Source organism: Spea bombifrons, chromosome 5 (genome assembly GCF_027358695.1).
Source record: "Spea bombifrons isolate aSpeBom1 chromosome 5, aSpeBom1.2.pri, whole genome shotgun sequence".
Classification (NCBI taxonomy): domain Eukaryota; kingdom Metazoa; phylum Chordata; class Amphibia; order Anura; family Pelobatidae; genus Spea; species Spea bombifrons.
In genome coordinates this window covers 16,932,804-16,958,101 of record NC_071091.1, presented here as the reverse complement: position 1 = coordinate 16,958,101, position 25,298 = coordinate 16,932,804, and positions in this window count along the sequence as shown.

The following is a 25,298-nucleotide window of genomic DNA, read 5'->3' as shown; positions in this document are numbered from 1 at the left end:
CTGGCACCACCACCAGCAGCAGCGTTGGAAACGGAAAAAGGTGAATGAGTGGGCAATTGACGACCCACTCACCTGTTTCACCCCAGGGCAAAGCATCCAAAGACTGTCAGTCCTAGGCGTTTGGGAGCGGACTTACAGAGCTCAGACACTAGGCCCTAGCGTAAATTGGCTACACCAGCGGAGGTAGCAGGCATTGCCACACCGCAGCAAGTGCAACCAGGGGGAGAAACTACCTTAAACATTAGAGAGAAAAAATTTAACTTTCCAAGCTAAGAGCTGGGTAACCCAATTTGGGCAGATTGAATTTAAGAAAGGCAATCTGCTCCATCAGATGAGGTGCCATGCGTGAGCGCTGTGGACTCAGTATGTTTCCAGTCATAGAAAACACGCGCTCACTTTGAACAGTGGTTGGCGGACATGATAGAAGCTGCTGCGCAACCCATGAGAGTGCAGGCCACACACTCTTCTTTTCATCCCAGTAGCTAAGAGGATCAACATTAGGAGCAGAAGGAACTTCACAGAGGTAAAGTTTGACCATTTCAGCAGCACTACTCTCCTTTCTGCTGCTAGCTCTGTCAGATGGTCCAACTATACTGCCAAGTGCCTCTTCCCAAAACGCAGCTGCTCCACTCAGCTGTGTTGTGCTGCTTGTGGCACTGCTGCTGATGCTGCTGCTAGGGGTAGCAGACCACATCATCTCTTCCTCCTCCTGCACCTCACCCTCCTCGGACAGCATTCCCATTTTATGCTGCCAGTCACGCACCTTGTTGACCAATTGCTCCCGGTAGCTACTGAGAACATTGAATTTCAAAGCTAGCTTTCCCTTAATTCTTGGATCACAAAGGCACGCTAGCATCATTTCGGGACTCTCTTCCATTCGCTTGCGAAGGTGTACTTTTAGCAGATCCTTCAGCTTCCTGACTATGGCTGCTACGTCAGGATGTAGAGTGCCACCTTGAACAGCCTCACGGTTTCCAAGGAACACATCCATCTTGCTGCCTAGATGGGAGAACACTGGGATTACCTGGGCCAGACTGGCAGTGTTTGAGCTTAAATTTTCTGTGGCATCCCTGAATGGTTTAAGGACTGCCACTAGCTGGGCGATCACTGTCCAATCCTCCCTATTCAATGGAGAGGTAATCCCTATATTGTGCTCTGAGGCAAGATTATGGATTGCCCTCTGCTGCTCCAAAATCCTCTCTAGCATGTCTAACGTGGAGTTCCACCGTGTACTGACATCCTGACGTAGGCAGTGTACGGGAAGACCTGACCTCTCTTGCTCTTCCCTCAAAAGTTGGCTAGCCTTAACACTATGGTGAAAGTGCCCAGCGATCTTTCTGCAGCGGGACAGAACTACTGCTGCCACATTAGTTCCTTCTGACATTGCTGCCTTCACTACAAGATGGATGATGTGGGCTGCACAGCGCACACCAACAATATGACCATCTCGCAGCGCTTTCACCATATTGGCACCTCCGTCAGTTACCACAAAACCAACTTCAACATTGGTGCCCGCCTCTGCTCCCACCCAAAGGCTAAACATTTTCCTAATCGCATGCAGAATATTTTGGGAAGTGTGCTTTTCATCCATCACTTCTGCATGGAGAAGGAATGATCGGTAGCCTGCTGCAGCAACTTCCTTAGACACACCGGGCTGCCACCAGTGTGCTGTCAAAGAAAGAAAGGCATGCTGGGCGCTAGGTGCACTCCACAAATCTGTAGTGAAATGAACACACTGACCAGCAGCCTTGGAAAGCTCCTCTTTCACTGCTGCAACACAGGACCGATACAGCGAGGGGACAATGTTCCTGCTGAAAGTGGAACGTGACGGAACTGTGTATTGTGGAGCCACAGCCGCCATCAATTGTTTGAAAGGCTCCCCTTCAATCATGGAGAAGGATGCCCCTCCAACAGCAATGAACTGACCAATAAGTCGCGTTACTTTATTGGCCTGCTGTTTGGGCATCGTTCTCTTGGAGTGGAATGCCCCAAATTCTTCCAGGGTGGGCTGGGCATGCAGTGCTCCAACCTGCCTTGGTCTCTGGCTGCCAGCACTAGTTGCTGCTGCTGCTGCTGCTGCTATTGGCTCAGAAGAAGAAGCTGTTGGGGTTTTTCCACGGCCACCAGCTATGCTGCCTGCACTAAGTTTTACCTCTGCATCTTTCCCCAATAGCACAGCGTTGTGTTGAGTGCTGAGGTGATGCTTCATGCTAGCACTGGTAAAATGGCCAGACACTTTCCCTCTGCTTATTAGCTTCCCACAATGTTTGCACTTTCCATAGCGCCCTTCTTCAACATTTTCAAAGTGCTCCCAAATTGGGGCGCGCATAGCCTTGGAGTGTGCCTTGGGTGCTGCTCTTACTGCTCGGGGTGGATGAACAGAGGCAGAACTAGTGGTGGTGGGACTGGTGGTAACAGTACTGGCCATAGTGGGACTGCTAATTGCTTTAGATTTGCTAGGTTTTGCTGCTGCTGCTGGTGGTGGTGATGGTGATGATCGTAGCGGAGAAGGTGGAGGCTCAGGGGAAAATTGTGCACTAGTCATTTGGACACTGCTCCCTGAGGAATCTGATTCCTGACCACTCATCTCCTCTACTTCCTCTGGCTCATAGTCTAGCTCTTCATTAGCCAGATCGAATGGAATTCCTGCTAGGCTGGAGCTAAGACTGATATCGTCGTGAGACTCGTGACTAGTAGTAGTGCGAGCAGGAAGAATAGACTCTGCACTTGGCCTCTCAGTCTCAGGCTCCTCTGCTACCTCGCTAGGTGGAGTTCCACTATGTGTAGCCCTCTCTCTAACTGTCTTTACAAAAATTTTGTAAGGACTTGGTGGCTTGCTAGAGGTACTAGGAGGACATGGCGTGGCGGTACCAGTGGGAACAGTAGGCGCAGCACTAGTGGTGGTAGAGGCGGTAGAGGTGGGGGTGGTGGTGGTGGTTTTCCCTACAAAGGAATGAGATCGCTTTGGTTTGGGACCCCTCTGAGTCTTGCTGCTAATTTGGCTCTGCTTGGTACCTTGCATGCTGCTGGTGGATGGGGAAGATGCTGCTTGGGGCAAAAGGCACTTCTTTTTAGTCACTGGGCTGGTACTACTTGTGCTACCCTTTAACTTTGAACGTGCTTCTGGTGCTTTAGGCTTTCCGTAAAAAACCATAGAGCTTGTGGGCCTAGCCGCACTACTACTGCCTGCTTTTGGTGCCTTTCCTTTACTTGATGATCCTTCAAGCAATGCTTCCCCAAATGATAAGCGAGAGCTTGGCCTACTTGGCCGACTAGACTGACGCAAAGGCTGCATCTTAGAACTGGTGGTGGTGCTGGTGGTGGTGCTGGTGGTGGTGGTGGTGGTGGTGGTAGATGGAGCTTGTCCCTCCTTAGTCCCAAAAGGAGGATCCATTTCAAATTTTGTGTTGTGTGTGTAGTGTAGTGTAGTGTAGTGTAGTGTAGTGTAGTGTTTAAAAAACTATAAAAAAAAAATAAAAAAATAAAAATAAAAAAAAGGAAAAACGAATTAAAGACAAAAAAATTAGAGGAAGTTCTCTTCAGTGCTACTGCTTAAAAAGTAAAACTATGCACTACTGCACTGTGCTGTGTGCAATCTGCCAAAATCCTAAAGTTATTTAAATTATTAACTCAAGATTAACTATTTAATAACTAGCAGTATTTTATTTTTAATTTGAATTTACACGGGCCTAAGAGCTTAGCCTACTACTATGCTAGCCTAAAGCTATATTTCCTTACTATAAGTCTACCTCTAGGCAGACGCTCTCAAACCCACTAAGCTAAAGTGAGGTTAAATCAGATTCAGTATATGATTTATTAATTAATATTAAGTTATATAATATTAATAGATTAGAACTAATTTACTTATATATTATGTATTATAGATAGAAGAATATAGATTATGAATTAGAATTTAGAATTAGAATTACTTATATTATAGATTATGAATTAGAATATTATTATTTATAATATATTATAGATTAAGATTAAAGAAGATTAGAATTATTTTAGTACTACAGCTAGTAGCTTGAAGCTTTGCTTAGTACAGCTCGTCACAGTCAATTTTTCTTGAAAAGAATTAGAAATAAAATAAAATGTCACAGCAAAACAGTTATCTTCACTGCTTGCTGCACTCACTAGCCCAACAAGTTCACTTCACTGATGGACTGAGGTGAGCAAAACACTAAGGGTACTTTTAATAAAATTGAAATAAAATGTAAAATAAATGAGAAAATCTTTGCAAAACAGTTAACGTCACTGCTTGCTGATCAAAAAAAAACACAGCACTTATGCGGCTGCACTCACTAGCCCAACAAGTTCACTTCACTGATGGACTGAGGTGAGCAAAACAAATGAAATAAAATGAAAGATTAATTAAGAAAAATTGACTTGGTCTCTTACTGTTGCTAAAACAAAGCACAAACTATAGAGCTGCAGCACCAGTACTAATAAGATTAGCTGAACTATACGCTAGTAGTAATTAATTAATATTATTACTTTTATTTATAGCTAATTTAATTAACTATTAAGATAAGAAAGAATTAGAGAATTATTGATATTACTGATTTTAGATTAGACACTAGTAGATGTTCTGAATGTCTACAGTACACTCTACACTAGTATACTATTACTAACTATAACTGACAAATATATATATTTTATAATGAATTCAATTATTAATTATATTAATTAATATTACTGATTTTAAATTAGACACTAGTAGATGAATGTCTACAGTACACTCTACACTAGTATACTATAGTATATATATATATATGACTGACAAATATATATATATATATAATATTATAATGAACTATTAAATTATAGATTCTATTAAATTGTAATTTATAAATTCTATTTAATTTATTTAAGCAGGACAGGCAATAGGCACTAGTGCCAGCCCAGGGCAAGGGCACCCCAGTGCCACTGAGGCACTGGGTGCACTGTCAACTCAACAGCACTTACACTAAAGTTGATGACAAATTAATTTTAAAAAAATTAAATTAATCAAATTATTATTATTAAATTAATTATATTAAGTAGCACTGAAGTGAGGATGAAGTACACTGTGAGAAAGGCTTACCAGTCTCACACAGAACAGAACAATCTCTCTCTGTAACGCTCGGATGCAGCACAGCAGTGTTGCCAAAGCAGTCACAGCGAAAAATGAATGGATCTCTCAGGCAAGCTCTGGTCTTATAAAGGCGCCTTCAGAATTCAAAAAACAGCAGCACAGGCATTGGACGAGACCCTTAGCGTTACGTCACAAGAGTGAGCTGATTGGACAGACGAGGATCAGCTCACTCCTGTTTGAAATTTTGGCGGTTGCGCGGCAAAAACGAAGACGATCACGAAGAATCTTCGATTCTTCGTGATTGTGAGTCTTCGTCTTCGCCTACGGTTTGCCGGCACTGTATTCTGTTCTACGTTCCTTCGGAACGAACAAAAAAACGGCCTCTTCGTGCTCGTTTTCATGTTCGCCCGAAGACGAATGCACAAGTCTAATTATAACCTTAGTGTTACAAGGCTCCTTAACTATTCTAAACTAATATTTTTAACAATAATAAGCAAGTAGCCCTGATCCGTGGTTGGTATGTCTACTGATATTAAACATGAAAAATAAACCAAAGTGCGCTCAGGTGCAACAAGTCTAAACATCTAAGAGATGCCTTAGCCTTTAGATATCCCTTGAAGAATATCTCTTGTAAATAAACATCGAGCAATATAGAAAAAAAGAGAGAAAAAATACAACACTGTAATATTATCACAGTAAAATAATGCTTTTTGTGCGTTTCTATGCACTCATATATTTCTTAGAAGTTATTGTCGTGTCATCAGTATGGATAGTTGGATGTTAGCAATAGGGATTTTAAGGATGATATTAGGTTTCTAAAAAGATGTTTTAATAAATATAATATCTTACGTATGAGGTCTCCTGAAGATCTTCATAAAAGTTCACAAAAGATCAAGAAATATAAAACATCGCACAGCTCCAATATCACAACGCGTTTATATTGAAATGGCGCAATTGACATTAATTTACAGTCCACACAAACTACAATAAAAATTTCAATCTTTTTAGAAAATTAATATTAATATTGTTTTTTGTATCCTTGGATTTAAGTGGAAGAGATCCACATTTGATTCTTGGGCATCCTCCTTAAAATCCCTATTGCTGGCATCCAACTATCCACACTGATGACAAGACCATAACGTCGAAGGAATATGATAATGCATAGAAAAGCACAAAACCATCAATTTACTGTGATAATTACACCTTTTTATTTTCTCTTATTTCTATATTGCTGAATGTTCATGTACAATCTTAATTTGGGATTTGTAACGTTGAATGCGTGAAACTGGCGGCTCCTAGTAGTTATACTCAAAGCTGTGAAGATGACATTTACCTTTAAATAGTGGCTTACTGGTTTCCTTAGGTGCAAATAGCACTGGAGGTGCTATTAGGTTACCTCTGTCTGGTCCTCAGATGCAGGCATTAGGTTACCCCTTGGGCAGTGGCTGCTCCGTGCTGCCCTACACGCGCCAGCGACCACCTCATTCGTTGAATACTCCCAGTCAAACTCCCTGCACTCTTAAATGTGTTGCCTACATGCGTCTGTGCATGTCTCCGTTTGGTGCCAAATACACTATTAAAACCTACTGGCCTAGCATTCGATACTTTGTTGTTCTGATCCCGTGTTGTCTTCCTTGCATTCATGATATCCATTGGTCTATTGTATTTGACCTTGACATGCCTTTTGGGCCTCTTGAGACCCAACAATTGACTTGCTCTCTGGACTAACAATGGACAAACAGAAAAATACAGAACCGCAGTGATAACAGTAAATATATCTGCAAAATTATTGTTATAGTGTATGCTTTATAACCAGGAAGATTCAACAAAACACACATTCATTCCATTGGTGCAGTTATGTTACCGATATTTATTTAGGGGCCAAAACCATTAAACAAACATTTTGGAGTCTCCTACCCCCTTTATCAATGTGCCATCTACCCATCACATTCTGTATTTACATTTAATGTATGCTTTATGTAACCATATATAAGAAGAATGATCATTGGTAATGCATTACCACCCAACCACTCTTTCACCATCTTTGCTGTTGACAGTGAAAAGTCACTAACATGATTTAAAAAAAAAAAAAAAAACACTTGGATAATTAGCTAATTTACAGTCTGCTTACATTATAAAATAAATAACAAAATAAGTTGTGAATTTTGGTAATGACGTGCCATGAAAAGATGGCAATGCTATTCAGCTCCCGCAACGGTGTGAATTGTGTCCAGCAGGCAGTTGGATAGAACAAGACCCAAAGGAATTGAAATGATTCCAAGTACAACAATCTGCTGAGCCAAGCCAAGCAAAGATCTTAAAGTGAACATAACTAGCTGAGAGGCTCTGAAAAGTTTGTTGCTAAGAGAGACTTTTCCCCCCTAAACTGTAAAAGGAAAAACCTGCCTATAGCTGGTAATTTTTTACATTATACATAGTCAGATCTGGACAGGCTTTACTCTATAGAGTATATTCTGAAATATGTCACTTTTTTTCAGATAAACAAGCCTAGGAAAGATAACCACATAATCATATAAATAGCTGCTTCTAATGATTTCTTATATATATATACTTATATATATATATATTAGTAAATACACAGAGACCCTTCATTTTAAAGCATTTAGTGAATGCCATCTTCAAATACATTTATGTTTACACGTAAGTTTAGAACGTTATACATTAAATTAAATATAATGTTATTTAGGCAATGTCAGTAGCAGGCTCGGACTGGCCATCTGTCACACCAGGCAAATGCCCAGTGGGCCGTTGGCCAAGGACACCACGTTTGGTAGGCCTCGTATTATACATTTGTATTATTTGAGCCTGTGACTAGCTTAGCGCACCGACATTTTTCTTTTCCAAGGACACCACGCGCTCACCCGATCTGCCGCTCCGGCATTAAAAACATACCGTGCAACTGCACACATTCAGACACACTTACTCCTCTTCATCGCCAGTCTGGCCTTGGTTGCTACTAATTCGTGATGAGCAGGAATGAGAAGGACAGTCTGGCCCCCAAAGTTCACCTGAACCTTTCTTCTACACGGTAGTGGGCATACCCTCTGCCAGCTGTCTTGCCAGCGAGTCTAAGGAGACCCCACCTAGACATGTCCAATTTTTTTTTCTTACCACACTCCTTTCTTAAGGACTTGCTTCTTAAGAAGTGAGTGTGGCAACTAAAAAAGAAAGACATATTTCCATAGTTAATGTGTTGATGTTAAACCCTGTTAGATTTATTTTTTGGGTGTATTAATTGAACTGGACTGTTCACGCCAATACTTGCTATAGTCCTCTTTGGTCTAGTCTTCGCTTTATGGAGAGCGGTAATGTGACCACTCTGTGTACAAGGATTTCTGTGGTATCAGGCAATTGAGAACAGCTGTCGGAGGGTTGAGATGCTAAGGGAGATGTTTAAAGTTTATTTTACAGCCAGTGCTACAGGAAATGGGATTCTCAACACAGATTTAACAGAAATACAGCAAGAGAAAAACACTTAACGTGGTTATTGGTTTTGTACTGACCTGTCTAATTATTACTAAAAAAATAAACTTTATTTCACTTGATTAAATAAGTTAACTAAGTGTTAAAAAACATAATCAGCATTCAATTCAATTTAATATACAAAGCCAGGCCAATCCAGGGCAGGTTGATAAATTGATGCCTCCGTTACATGGTGTAGCTATAGGAAAAAAAAGCATCTTTGAGGTTATCAGGCGTTTTAATGTAGCCTCCCCCGAAGGTCTAAAAGTGACCTTTGCTGAGCCTGCTCCTGGTCAAATCATGCAATTGATGGTTCTAATGATTTCTTAAACACAATATATGAAGAGTTTGCTCTACTCCAATAACAGAACTGCCCTAGGCGTTATCTCTTGCGTGGCTCCTGTGCACACTTGCTTATTAACACAACAGAGATAAACTTAAAGGCAAACAGAAGAAGCCTCACTCCCAATATGTATAGGAGTTCGATTTAATTCCACAAAAAAATATAACCATAACAGATAAAATATTACTTTTATCAAACCAATAAAATTAGAGGTAGCAAAACCCCTAAAAAATAAAGAGGACAGAACCACCATATAGTGGCATAGATTTGATTAAAATTAAGGCAGAGAAGAATGCAATAAACATTGGGATGGGGATTAACCGCTCCACTCACCTTGCCTACCTAAAGGTAGATAGCGTAGCTGTGAAAATATCCTTTACAAATTTAGCATGTAGTTGCTATTTTATATTCTAGTGAGGCATAGTCTACCTAACCATAGTAAGAAGCCTTATTGCTAGTAAATAAAAGAAACAAACTTTCCACTGGCTACATGTTGGCTTCATCAGGGGAACCCATACTTCCGGATCGTGAGTATTTAACCCCTTAATGACAAAGCCCGTACATGTACAGGCTCAAAATGCATTGTTTTCAATGGGTTTAGGGACCGCCCATTGTCCTTAAGGGGTTAAATAGATCACCCTAGTAGTTAATTGGATAATGCCGTACACAAACAATGTATCAGCATTACATCATAAATGAATTATTCAACACGGTCCAACCAATAAGAAACCCTGTTAGGGTGAAGGACCACTCCAGTGGGTCAGCCCTCTTCCCACGTGTAGTGCCCTTTTCTCTGCCTAAATTTTAATCTAATTTGTGCCACTATAAGGTTGTTTTTTGTAGTGTCTGCTATCAGTATAAAATTATTCCTATACTATTTCTCCACTTTTTTTTTTCAGGTTTTGGTAACTCCAATTTTAATAATTTCTTATGTTACCTTTTTTTTGTTATAGTAACGTAGCAGAGAACACAATTTTGGGGCTCATTGCTAGATTGCCTATATAATAGTAGAATTTCACTAGTAAAAGCTGGCCAACTTTCCCCTTTAACAGGGGATGCTTAAGGAAAATATGCTGCAATTCTTCATGAATACATTGTTTATCCAAGTGGAAATCTAAATATAATGGTGTTTTAGGTGACTGATTAGCCTAAAGCAATTCATACTTGTCTTCTTTAGAGCACATTAGGGAGGATTGGCAATTGTATTCACCTTTGGTAAGGCTCAGGCAGCATTTCCAATATGACTAACCTTTAATTTAATCTGTGCCACTATGTGGTAGTTCTGTCCTCTATTATATTTCATTTATTTCCTATGCTCTCACTCTCTCATTCTCTTTCACTCTCTCTCACACTCTCTAAATGTTTCCCTACCTTCTTTACTGACTTCCTCCGACAACTTCTACATCTTCTTCTCTTCTTCATCTTCTATCTCCCGTCGTTCATCTTCTTTTTTTCTCTCTTTTATCTTCTTCCGCATCTCTGTGGACATAACCTGGAGAGAACTTCTGCCTAAATGGCAGTGCTTCCAGTGAGCATAGAAAGTGCTGACATTTTTGTGGAAGATCACATTAGGACGATTGTGCTGCTTTCAGCAAAATGGAGGCACCCTAAGATCACAGGGCTTTCGGTGACGTCCTCCTACCAAATTGGAAGACTGGGTAAAGGAAGTCACTGGAAGCGCCGCGATTTTGGCAGAAGTTTGTCCCAGGTTATGCCCAATCCGTCAGTGAAAGCGCCTCCATTTTGCCCTAAGGTGATAGCCTCCTACCTCAGTTGGAGGATTAGGCAAGAGGATGTCACCAGAAGCGCCAACATTTTTTCGGTTTGCACCAGATTATGGTTTTAAGGGATCCGGACAAAGGTAGAAGAGAGAAGATGAAAGTGTGAAGATAGAAGATGAAAAATAAGAAGATGTGTATGTAGTCGGCAGAAGTGGAGATGGTTGGCCAAGAAGGTAGGGAAACTATGAGAGCATGAGGAGAATAAACGAGACTGAGAGTGTGTGAGAGTGAGTGAAAGGGCCTGCGAATTCCGGACAAAAATTCTGAGCTTTTTGCTTTATTTTCATCCGCTTTGTGGGGGGTATGGCCTTGTTCAGGATTTGTACAAATTTACCAAATCTGCAAAAATTCAGTCAATTTGTACCAATCAGAGTACAATTATCTCGTTCCTACCTTATTCTCTCTCATCATACATCTCAGTCTTTCACCTTTCCTAAGAAACCACTCGATCTACTAGATCTTTTTCTTTACACTTTTCCTCCTAAATGTTCTCGCTTTTCTTATTTTTCTCTGTGGTGTCAATACTCATTGTCTTCTAAAGGATGGCTTCCTACATACTATATATATTGGGACGTTATGATTCAAATGTAACCAATGGATCAAATATTTTTAAGAAAGCTAACACTTATGGTTGCAGTAGCCTAAAATATTATCCCATTCTTACTTATTTCTTTGGGTGTAATAAGCGGTTACACATAACCATGGTTAGAAAGTATCAATCTTGTGATGTTACAAATAGGTGCATTGCAATGGTTTTGCAAAAAGAAAGGATGATATACCATTTGTTCACTGGATGTTTAAATGACTATCATCAAGAATTTGCTGATGTGGCAGTAGGAATTCTGAAAACACGAGATGTTTCAAACACATGGATTTCATAATATCTGCTACTTCGTTTTCTGCTTCTCTTCAAAGCGGAGGGATTTTTTATATGATTTTAAATATTCAAATCAAACAATTACTCTGCATATTTATATTATCTAGTAGAGGCTGGGGATATAAGGCATAAGTATTACCTTGCTTAGTGAAAGAATGAATCCCTGGTACAATAGCTGCAATAGAAAACGATATAAAACATATTAAACATATATTAACCTTGCAGCATAAATTGACTCACCTTTAACTCTAGAAGATATCGACAAATTTATAGACTTTGTTCATTGCTTATGTAATGTTTAAAATATATATATATATATATATATATATATACACTTTATTTGCTTATTATTTGCTTTAAGCAATAAGGAAGACCTTCCAATGCTTTGTGCAGAGGAACCCCTACTTTAGTTTAGGTGTAGAATTGGCCAGTTTTAGTAAAGACCTAAATTTTACTTTTATACCTGCTAGTTATTTTCACTTGGGAAAAATAATATTTTTCTCCACAACAACAGTTTTCAAGGTGGGAAATAAACTCCTCTTCACATTTTTATAATTCGACAGGTTAGCCCCCATAGTCTACAGTGTATTGTGTTAAATTATTAGCTTTTGTATTTTCTACTGATCTGGGGGACATAATAGATGTTGTGAAGGTGGCTAAGGTGTTTTTCTTTCCCCCCCATCTGCTCAGGCTTTTAGAAAAAAACACCTAAAAACACCAGTGCTTCTTTCGACACTGTTACTTAGAAAGGAAAAGTGCTTTAAGGCATTTTATGACTTGAATGGGCTGTAAGGCAACACCCAGCATCTTAAACCAAAGAAAAAAATGGAATGAAAAACAGATCTCCAAAAATATTGGTTGCAGGGCTACAGAGCTGCAATTTCATCTGGAAAACAGATGCAGATCAGGAGAATTCTGATTCCAAGCCGTGCAATGGAAATGTATTGGGCGGGCTACACAGAAAAGAATTCTTGCGGAGAAGGCATTGTTACACTTGGTGACGTGTCCACATTCACAGCCAGTGATACTGAAAGAGTTAAACCTTACATTACGGAAACCTACTTTTTTTTCTGCATGAGCTAGTTTGTGATCACCACCTCCCTTTAGATTTTCCACCTATATATATATATATATATATATATATATATATATATATCACCATCATACACTGCAGCGCTGTACTGGATAGATCTCAATTTCAAAAGCAAAGCTGTTGTTTGTTTAATACATAGGAGTTCCCATGTGTATAAGGAAGTTTTATAAGAATGAAACTAAAAAGTCTCAAATAAAACATTAAAGATCAATGGTTTAATTAAAAGTCAGTTTAATATATACATGTAATTTTAATAACAGAATTGGTACTGATGCGCTGTTCTCCTGTAGGTTTTTAATGGAAAAGGTGTCGACACGGTTTCTGATTTCCCATGCTGGAAAATGTTTGCAGCCAGAGGAACTATCCCCTTTTTCAGACAGATGCAAAGCTTCTAAGACACAAGGGGGCAGGCTAAGGATAATCACGTGTTAATATATTACATACCAGGAATAGCCTATATCTTCCGACTTCGTGGACTGCAAGTATCACGGGGCCCATACAATGAAAAAACCTGGTAAAAATAATTATGGGAAATGTAGTATACAGCAGTTGGAGTAAAACAAATTGATGGAAAATAGAGTTGCAAATGAAATAACAATTACAGTGAAATATAATAAGTGGATATAGATAGAGATGGACACATTTGTTTTTGAAATACATTTTTGTATTGTTAAATAAATTTGTCAGAGTATTATGGTTTTCGCTGAATGCTCTATAGCTGTATTGTAGTCCAAGGATTATCTCTGCACTGGATACTGTTCCCTACAACAAGACTCAGCAACCTGATATTAAGAAAAAAGGCTACTATATATAATTTGCAGACACATTAGGTCTGACGCTATGAGTATTCTCTCCTACTAGCATTAAATGGGGAAGGAATGGCACTGGCAGCTACCTATTCTATGTGGGGATATTGGTAGTAGTGGAATCTACTCCGTAGGGGTGGTTAGTATCAATAGGAAAACATGCTCATTGAGTCCCTGCGATGGCCGCCTCTCTCCGGTCTTCTTGTATCCCATGTGTTGTGGGTACAGCAACCACATGGTCAGGTTTCAAGGATACATGTAATTTTCATATATCGCTGACCATCACAGGTTTAATTGACCAGGTAAATTGTGCTCTCCTACTACCAGTCATCCCACAGGCACAAATACACCATGTGATCTTGCTCAAGCCCCAGACTACAAGAATTATTATGCCCACCCTACAACACAGAGGGTGGTGGGAAAACTGGGTACCCTTTTTAGTAAGCACATGTTTTGGTGCTCTAGATGATGCGTTGTTGTGTTATGTCAGACAACTTGGTCCTAAGACTTAACAGATGTGGAAATAGATGTGCGCTATACATGAAAGAGTTTATTATTTATAAGATTATTATTACATTTTATTTATTAAGTGCCATATTACGCAGGGTTAGTTAGATAGTTAACACGTACATAACAAAAATACATTAAACATACAGGCACATCAGGAATTGAGAACCCTCCCGTGAGTGGCCACCTAGCCTTATGGTACTTTTATCCTGGCAGGAATGATGGGCTTATGAGGCCCACGCTTGAGAGCTTACAATCTAAGGGAGAAATAGGGGTAATTGAAACAAAAGGAGGGGTGAAAAGAGAGAGTACTAGCTCTATTGTAGCAGTAATTACTAATTAGGGATAAGTGGTTTCAGAATGCAAAATAGGAGGTATTAATAAACTGAACAGAGGAGTGGGTGAGGGAGAAGGGTAGGTTAGTACTTGCTTCAGATGGAGGTCTGCAGAGGGCTTGGAATTCTTCTGGAAAGATAGAAGAGAGGGAAGAGAGAGATGAATAAGAGAAGATAGTTTTTAGGTTAGAAAACGTTATGGTTGTAGGAGGTCAGAGGGGGAGGGGGTCAAGACAAAGGAATGTACTTTCCCAAGGTAAGCAATATTTTGGCAAAAAAGAAATAATGTCCCTAAAGCACATATTTGGTACATAAGCAGGAAAATGTGAATTCATAAACTTTCTTGCAGATCTGGCAAAGTCCAAATGAGGTTGAATACCTTTTTGATTCTTGCAAGGCACTCTCTTCAGATGGTGGTTTGCAGTGGGCTTGGGATGTTTTAGCTCAAACCAATTGCATCTTCAATTGTGGGTATTATGCTGACCTTCAACAATATACTTGTGCATGTGAAGAGCTTCAATCATTATCAAGGGAACCAGAGATTGTCAAATATATATTTATTTTCTGTGTGTTTTAACAGCACCATTAACATTAGCTCTTAATGTTCACCTAGATACCGTATTTCCCCGAATATAAATGCTCTGAAAAATGTGTCATATATTCGAGGTCATCTTATAATGGGACCTCAAATAGAGGTCTGACTATAAGACTAAGATCCAGATCTCCCACAGCGCTGCAGGACATCTATGCGATGCGCGCACACAACCTCCGCTTCTTCCAGCACTTCCGGCTTCTATGATGGAGCGCTGGCGTCACATGACCTTCGCATTGACCCCCACCGGCTGCACCCACTAGACACCATGGAGTCTGGAGCAAAGGGCACAAGTCTGGGGATGCATTGGTAAGTCTGGGGGGGGGCAGAGTGGCATATCAGGGAGGCAGAGTGGCATATAGGGGGTATAAGGCATATCTGGGGGGGCAGAGTGCGAAGCCTGCGGTCAGATATGCATAACTGGGGTGCCGGTTGGCAAATAAAAGGAAATAAAAACAAAAAATGCATTTTTCTCAATCATACTTTTCATTAAATATGAAAAAATAGTTTACATGTGAATTGATATTTACTAGTAAAACTTTTTTCCTATAGGGTAGCCTTATATTCAGGCTTTTTCTTTTATTCCTAAATTAATATACAAATTTTGGGGGGGTCTTATAATCAGGGTCGTCTCATAATACGGTTATTTATTGTTTTTGTGGAACTACAACATGCTCAGCTAACCATAGGCTAATACCCTTTCTTTTAAATTGCTACCTGAGAATTATAGAACATATTGTTTAAAAACTGCTCCACACTACCCATAAAACTGGGTGTGCATACAGGTATACGTGTAAGTATTAACACCTTATTTTAGAAATAGACTGTTTTTTTTTATGGAATGAAAATAAATTCTGCCTGGGGCAATTCCTTGAGTGTTACACAGTGAACGTGACTATGAAGTATGTACTCTGACAGTTCAACATGTGGAACCTACACAGGCAAGTCTCTGCAAGACGCGGGGCATTCATCTCCCAATGCAGTTATCATGTTAAAAGGAAAAAACTGTTATTAAAGAATTGGTGGGGAAAGCTAATAATGAGTGTCCTGTATTTGCTCTTTCAATTTAGTCCATTTAAAGAGGTTCTCTTCTATAAACAATTACTTTATTGAAGTATTTATTTATGACCATTAATACTAATAAGCATCAGTTTAGCAAATAGCAAAGATTATTTACCCAAAATAGAAGACAGCCTGAAGCAAACAATCCATTCATACCTCAAATGGTAGCACAGACAAAAACTCGATTCCAGTAACCAGTAGAAATGTTTATACCTCACTACATTTATACATAAATTGAGAAAAGAGATGCATACATATATTTATAGAAAATATATCCATTGAAATATTTTTCTCCCCCCTAAAATAATGGGGTAACCATACTTGGGAACTCCCAGGGGATATTCTCAGTATAACACATTTTGAAACCCGCTCCTTCCTTTCTATACTTATGTGATCATATTTTTGACTCCGAAATGGTGAGTCAAATGGCCAGTGTGTTATGAGTGATATCACTGCTTGAATGCAGGTGACGCAATTAAGTGTAACTTTAAATAATGTCAAGGTTTCCTTGAGAACATAGAAAATTATTATGTAAATAGCACTTCATATTCCTCAGAAATGACAATGCTAAGCATCCTTCATTTTTTACATTTATTCCTTGCCAACGTGTATGGGTTCAATCTTTGAAACAATATTTCAACTGCTTATTATTATTATTATTATTATTATTATTATTATTATTATTCTGGAGTCATTAAAAAATGTGAGGATAGACATGAAATAACTTTTTATTTTTTCATTAAAAAAGCAGTACATGAGTGATATTCGACTTTTTTTAATGCTAAATATTCACGTGCATATATAACTATACATTTGAAAGTAAACTCTAAATTGTTAACAATTGTTTGTAGAGTATACTTCATTTTAGACATAAAGATCATAGGGGAAGAACAAAAACAACAGCAAGACATATACAAAGGATTGCAAATCATTACAAAATTAATTTACAATTATATCCTCAGTTGATGTGATGGTGTACTGCCTTTACAAAAATACATTAGAATGAATCATGGAATAAAGAATTTAGACAATTCTAATTTCTTAGTAGGGTTGATAAAGCTTGAGATGAGTTTAATGATTAGATATATCTCTCTTTATAAAAGAAAGGCTCTCTGTTGGGATACAGATGTTGCCGTACAAAATATGATACTAAACCTATCTTTCGCTAAAACTAAAACTAAATCTTTGGTTAAATAAGCAATTAATAAAGAGGATTGCGTGGGCAAGCCCTGGAGTTGATGAGAACTTGAGAAGGGTAAATCTTTACTGAACTGATAAGAAGTAAACACCCAATAACCATTGAACAGTAGATTCTTAAGGGTTTTTTTTTCCAGCTTGTCACACTTTTATGTACATTGTGGGAATTAAAATAAACATGTTCATCGTTATTCGTGTGGTTCTGGTGCATATTGTGTAGCAGACCTCCTCACTATGGTTCGGAAGCCTCCATAAACTGAGAAGAGTACGTTCACCTCCCCCAAAGGACTTCACAAAAACGTAAAGTATGAAAAAAGGTTTCTTGGTTTGCCGCATGGTTGGGGAAGATTTTGGCTAGGTAAGACCGAGGAAGTTGCCACCTAGTCAGTACCTTGAGAAAACGTTCTTTCAGAGAAAGGTGGGTGCTTGTTTGCCATTTTAAGGCTACCTAGGTCACTTTCCCATTGTAACATATAAAGAAGTTAGTCCCCTAACAAGGTTTTCTAGAGTGGATTAACATAGAAAAGGATCAATTTCTATTAATATAAAAACATGTCTAAGTTGAAATTAATGAAGTCAACTCACACATTGTGTGACCCCCCCCCACCCCAAGTTGCTCTTGCAGATGTGTATCTCGATCCAATTAAGTTAAAATGTGTTGCTGGGGAGAGGGAGAACATGTATAAATGTATTATTTAGGATAGGTTGGTTGGCCCGATTAGGGGGTCTGTTTTTGTATCCATCTAAAGAGCAGTCTAAATGAGTGAATGTAGCTTCTATTTCAAGCCACCTCAGTGTGTTTTTCATTTATATAATAGATTTGAGGGCCTTGATATCTATTGGGAGAGTCCATAACACCTAATATTTATATAGCCCCTTTCTCCCAGTGGGACTCAAAGCGCTTTAAGCGCATGCTGTTGGAGTCAACCGAATTGGCAGCTGAATAATTATTATTACTCAATGAGTGATACTCATTTATCGACTTCGAAAGGAGGAAGGGCTGAGATTTGATCCTGCTACCCTTATGTTTGAATGAGATCTGTACACTTTTTCAATAAATCTGTAAATGTTAGGAAGGGACCTTAAAGGTTTAGAGATATGACCGTATACGCCATTCAGGAGGAGGCTGATTTTATACTCCCGTGCACGTTTTAATGGCAGATAAATTGCTTCCCTGCCACATATGCATCGTGAGCAGTTAAATGCAAAGTACAAAAAAGAAAGGAAAGAACGACAGTAGTGTGTGATTGTCTTGCCGTTTTGATGTTGGTGGATTGGTATTCAGTAGTTGGAATGGTGGGTGTTGGGGAGGTGGGAAAATGCCCCCACAATTTACTTAAAAAAATCTGGTAGTTTTAAGATATGTGAAGTGATTCTAGTGCAGAGTTGAAAAGTAGATTTATCACCATAGCAAATAATGGAATGGTATTAATTCACATTAGTTGTCATGGCGATAAGACCCGTTTTCAAACTGTGCATTAAGATCACTTTTTTTGTGGAAAAGTATGGTGGACCCTCCATATGTTCAGTTTCCATGTGTATGTTGCATAAAACTAGGGTGAAATGTGGTTTTTGTTACCGTCTGGTCGTGGGCTGCTGACTTTTTTTTTTGCATCAACATGATTCCAACATTTCGTCTGCCAGAACCGTGACTTAAAAGGCAAACAGCTGGAAGTCATTAGAAAGCTCTTCTTTCTTTTTTTCCCGTTAAATAAAATAAAATAAAAATGCTATTTCTTACCCCATTAGTCAAATGAAATTGCATTGTGTTCAGTTTCTGTAGTCCAAATAAACAGGTAAAAATAAGTCATTTACCAAAACTTACCTATTATTTCCTTATTATTTAGCAATAAAGTATGACCCCCCCGCCCCCCGAGCAACGTTCCAGGTGGGTTTCCACTTAATGAAATCATCTCTGTGTGTCCAGAAAACACATTGGATTATTTTAACCAATTCAGTACCACTGCCATGGATACAGTCAGGAGCAGACATAAGCCTAAAATATAACTGAAAAATAGTATAGACTATATCATTTTGTTTATATATAACAGAAAAACATTTGTTTTGGAAAATACCCGTGCAGTTAAGAGAACACTGCATCTACCTGACTAGTCTCTACAGAAACTCTGTAGAAGGAACACTGAATTGATCCAGTTCAGTTAGACATATTGGGTAAGGCAAATTATTTCCGATTGTGGAAACATGCCACAGCTTTTGATCCACATGCCACAATTTAAAGCTTCAAGGGTAACTAAGTGAAGGCTTTAATATTCGTAAAACTGAGAAGGTGACATGGCCAACTGGGGTGGGTGAAAAGCTAGGGGGCCCAATGCTTTTTGGTTTACAAGTGAATCCTTTGGCGATGACACTAATGACATCTGCTAAAAAAAAAATGTTGTAAGTATCATCAGGCACTTGCACGGTTTTTGTTTTCATATCACTGGTGTATCTTTAGGAAAAATCAAAGAAGGTTTTATTAGATCCGTAATATAACTGAGTTTGATTTCACAATGCAGAATAACCTATCCAGGGACACAGGCATTCACATCCACTATAGCATAGATACGAGGAGAGTGAGGACCCTCAACACAACTTTCAGGGGAGCTCAACATTTTGTTTAAGCCTCTGTGTGTGACTGACTGTGTTGTCAATAAAATTAAATTTTGGGGTAAAGTGTATTTTCAACTTTGCCTTTTCAGTTGACCAATGAGATTTTGGTTATGGTGTTTTGGGCATTCATTATGAAAGGTGCTGGACAAAAGAACAATATATTGGAGCTAGAAATGCACAAATATGGCACTAGGAAATACAGCACTGGTATTTAATAATGTAATGTTATCATACCTCATTGTATTTAATCACCAAGTTTTATAACGATGGGGGGGGGCACTGTACTGTACTATACGTGTTGTCCCTTGTGCTACAGAACACAATATGTTTTCTTATCCTCCAAACCAACCCAAAGCAAAGTAGGGGAAAGACTGATCTATGCATGAAGGTTTTTATTACTTGATAACAGATACTTGAACCAACAGGAAAAAACTAAAGAGATTTTTTTTCTTTAGGAATAGGGGGGAATTGTCCTCTGGGTTGGCCTTCATTCTTCAAACAGGGCCTGTCTGACTTAGGCCCCTTATGACAAACAGGAGAGCGTGTGGATATGTACACTGGGCTAGGAACGGGCTAGACTCTTGGCTTTACTTGCCCACCAGGCCAAAAGATGCCAGCTCTCTCCTGTTCAAAGTTTTACGTTGTGGTAATGGCTTGTGTCAATGAACACAGTTCTGGTTAGCAAACAAAAATAATCAGTGATATGTACGGCATAACAAACACACAAATATAACCATCTTTTTAAGAACTAATTTGTTTTATTTAATGTCTTTACTACACTAAGTGCTATATTTTAATAATATGTAACATCAAACAAGACCAACTGCTAGCAACTGGTACATATATGTTTTAGCTATTTGATCTCTCAAGGAAAAACAGTTCCTTCCTCGAGCTCAACCCCAGAAACACTTTTTTTTTTTAACAGATTTTTTCCCTGTGTAGTCATTGCCTTAGCAATGTCTGCCACAAGTACACTTCGCTTGGAAGCTGACATCAGAGAGCTTGCATTCCATGTACTTTATATATACACAGCTAAACAACTCCCCCCTCCAACATGCATTGTGGGAGTTTTCCACAATGTGCTCCATCTTTCCACACAATTTCAATATATATATATATATATATATATATATATAATATACACACACCGTATTGGCTCGAATATAGGCCGCACTTTTTTCCCCCACTTTAAGTCTTTAAAGTGGGGGTGCGGCCTATATTCGGGGTCTAGCGCCCGACGCCCGGGATATGCAGTTCCGGGCGCCCGGCAGGCAGCAGGGAGTAGGACCTGCGTCCTACTCTCTGATACGCTCAGACAGCCTCCCCTGCCAGCACTTTCCACGGGGGGGGGTGCCGGCACGGGAGGTTGTCTAAGCGCATCGTGCAGCTGTTCACCGGCAGCAGCTATGCGCGTAAACAGCCTCCGCTGCCGGCACGTCTGCACGATGTGCTTTAACAATCTCCCTTGCCGGGAATTCCCACGGGGGAGTGCCGGCAAGGGAGATTGTTAAAGCACATCGTGCAGACGTGCCGGCAGCGGAGGCTGTTTACGCGCATTGCTGCTGCCGGTGAACGTCTGCACGATGCATTTTACCCCTGCCCCCAAGACTTACCAGAGCAGACTCCCGGGTGTCTTGCGGGGCCGGCGGGGGACATCTACGCAATACGCGTATACAACTTCCGGTGCCGACACGTCCGCTGAGTGCCAGCACCGGAAGTTGTATACGTGTATTGCGTAGATGTCCCCCGCCGGCCCCGCAGGACACCCGGGAGTCTGCTCTGGTAAGTCGGGGGGGGGGTGCAGAGTGGCAGCATATCTCGGGGGGGGGAGGACAGTGGCAGCATATCTCGGGGGGGAGGACAGTGGCAGCATATCTCGTGGGGGGAAGACAGTGGCAGCATATCTCAGGGGGGCAGAGTGGCAGCATATCTCGGGGGGGCAGAGTGACAGCATATCTCGGGGGGGACAGAGTGGCAGCATATCTTGGGGGGGACAGAGTGCCAGCATGTCTATTAAAAAACGTTTTCTTTAAAAAAGCACCAAACTTTTAGGGTGCGGCCTATATACGGGGGCGGCCTATATACGGGGGCGGCCTATATCCGAGCCAATACGGTATATACAATTCAAAATTATTTAAAATTTTAAAAACAACACATGACAAATACAGGGTCATGATTTATTCAACAAAAATAAAGCCAAAGTGGATAAGCCATGTGTGAAAAACTAAGTACACCCTTACTGTTTCCATAGGAATTATGATGCTAAGTAGCAGACAGGTGCTGCTAATCAGATTCCCTTGGCGCTATATAAGACAATAAATAATAATACTTGATCACCAGCAAGTGTGACCACCTCAATAAAAGCCGAAGTTTGCTGGTCTGGAACATTCTGGAAAGACATCAGCAATGATCTTGGAGAAACAATTGTTGCTGCCTATCAATCAGGGAAGGGTCATAAGGCCATTTCCAAACATTTTAAAGTCCATCATTCTACAGTGAGAAAGATTACTCAAAAGTGAAAAACACTTAAGACAGTTGCCATCTGTCCAACAGCTAAAGCTTGGCCGCAATTGGGTCATGCAAAAGGACAATTGCCCCAAGCACACCAGCAAACCTACAACAGAATGGCTGGAAAAATGATCAAGGTGTTGCAAAGGACCACTCAAAGTCCAGATCTCAACCCGGTTGAAATGCTGTGGTGGGACCTTAAGAGAGCTGTGCATAAACAAATGCCTGCAAACTTCAATGAACTGAAGCAACGTTGTAAAGAAGAGTGGGCCAAAATTCATCCACAGCAATGTGAGAGACTCGTAAAGTCATACAGAAAACAATGACTTCAAGTTATTGCTGATAAAGGTGGTTTTACAAGCTATTGAATCATAAGGTGTCCTTATTTTTGGTGAATAAATCATGACACTGTGTAATGTCATTTTTTCATCTAAGTTTGTGGTCTGAGGCTGAAAGGTACCTCAATAAGTATTAATCATAAAATCTATAATATGATGCCATGCCCAGTCCTAAAACATAAGTATTTATAGCAGAACAACTTGAAACTACACAATGCAGGAAAGGTCTGTGTCAAAATCTATATCCAAAATGTTTTACTGGAAACTTTCCATACGAAAGTACAACAGTCACCCGTGTTTTGAGTTGCCAACCTAGACAAGACCCAGGTCAGTGTCCCCAACTCCCCCAAGACATACCCATGCCTGCTTTGCCTCTTTGTGCATATCCTGATGCTCCAAAAAGATACTAAGGCGTTCTATACAGACCTATGTAGTGTAAACAGGCCAAGGGCATCTCCCCAACAAGAGCAATGAGAGCTATGGGGCAGCAGAGAAGCCATTGACCCAACGGTCAATTGTCATAGGGGTTCCCACCTTCCAGAACCTACCACCCCTCTAGATGTGCTGCCCGAGGCCTAGCTGACCTAGGTAAGAATCCACTACTGTATTCTGGATACAGCTACAGTGCTTTTCATCCTTCATTTTGTGTGAAGCCTCATGGAGAAATAACAGGTAGTTCCATAATTTCCGCAAATATGAAATCCTGACTTCAAACCCCAGAGGTCATAATAAACACAAAGTAAGGGACAAAGTGCATTACAAATGAAGTGGCAAATTATAGAACCGTGTCATAAACAAAATATAAATTTTGAAACATTTAAAGTGTTTTATCCAGGAACATTTTTTTTAATTATGAGCCCAAGGTTCTTGCTCCTCTTCATCTACTACCATTCAAAGTGAAAATGTGGTGATCAGTGTTTCAGTGGAGCCAAGTCCCCAGTCTTCGTCTTCTGGGGCTGCACTACCCCAGAAGGATATGCAGACCTCTCCTTTCCACCCAGGGAAGGAATCTTCTAGGGTCTCTCTGAGGGGATACCCACTGAAGTCTTCACTTTCGTAAATAGAAGGCACACTCCACTACTCCCACCAATACTGGACAGAGCCTTCGTGGACCCACTTCCACTGTAGCTTCAGGCTACCCAATGGTGATCAACTCACCTGAAATCATACGTGCACTGAATCCGGAAAAAAAAACTTAAAAGTGCTGGAAGGTGAAGGTATCCAGAGGCCGTAGCCACCAGCCATAGACCAGGGCAATTTAAGAGTGAATATTGTGTGCTTATCAACCCGTGCACAGTGAGAAAAACGTAATGTGCCCCAGCGGATCTGTGCTAGGGGACACTATAACGACCTCGGGCTCTCTGACACAATAACCAGCCTTAATGCCAGAGGACCAAGCGTACCCTCTATCACATGTACTCACTTGATCTTAGCCAAAACAAATATGTTTTCCGAAGCTTACAGAGGAGGGCTGGAAACTTTCAGCCAGGAAGTCAAGTGTCTGCAAACAGCCTCCACAATATAGTGACTCAAACTGTGTTTGGGAGACGACATGCACAATGTACACTGTCCTGTCCAATATATATTCACCAAGGACGGAGCAGAAAACCAATAACTAATTTAAATGTATTGCCTAGCTTGATGGATATGCTGGCACATGGTGTGAGAAGGGACAGCAATTGTCCGCTAATTTAACAAATTTGGGGCTCCACCCCTTTTTAAGGCTGCAATTTAATCCGCTGCCACACTTTTTCTACTTTGACTTTAGCTTCTCCTTGTTCTTGATATGGGTTTTTTGTAAAGTCAATTTTGCTTTTTTTCAGGATGGGCAGATAGCCAACTGTTGAATTTGCCTATATTACAACCGTGTTTTGGCAGTGCTAATGGTAAACATGGTTGGACATGCCTTCTTTGCGGAACTCTTCAAGCCTGCCACTATAGAGCAGACTTAACTGCTAAAACTACTATGAGCAAGCACAAAATGCATTTAGGTGTATAATACCTGTGACAAATGAACACGTAGTATTCTTATTATTTCAGCTCAAATGGGGCATTTGATTGGTACGGAACCTGGGACATAGGGCACAACGTGTCTCTTCGCAGTGGTAGAGCAGTTGTAGAGCTGGGTACCTGTATACATCAAACATAAAAGATTATATGATCATACAGAATTTTCTAACTCAATATTTCGTACCTTGCACCAAACTACGCTTTCTTTAAGCCCATAAAGTCTGCGTCCTACTGGTCATGCTAGACATTAAGGGCAAAAAAGTTCTAGGCAGTTGAAACAAAATGCATAACGTGTACAATGCTGAGATAAATATGCCACGTAGTGATCGGTTTTAAAGAGTAAGACTATAATTTTTTCTGCTTTGGCTTTTTTTCTTTTTTTCGGTGTGGTTTTGGGAGGTTCCTTTCTATTGCCATTTTTTTCTTCTCCTGTCTGTAATTGTACTTGACTCTGAGGGCAGTAAATCACTTAAATGCAGAAATGGAACCCTCTAGCGTTATGTTTAAACCTCGAGTGCAGAGATAACACACACCTTTTACTTACAAAACCATACTATACTTATAAAAAAGGGAACGCTGATCACAATAAAACGTAGGCCCTTGTGCTGAGTAAAATAAAGAATCTCTCAATTCTTGGCAAACAATTTAACTCAGAATTCTGGTGTTTGACTTGGTTTGC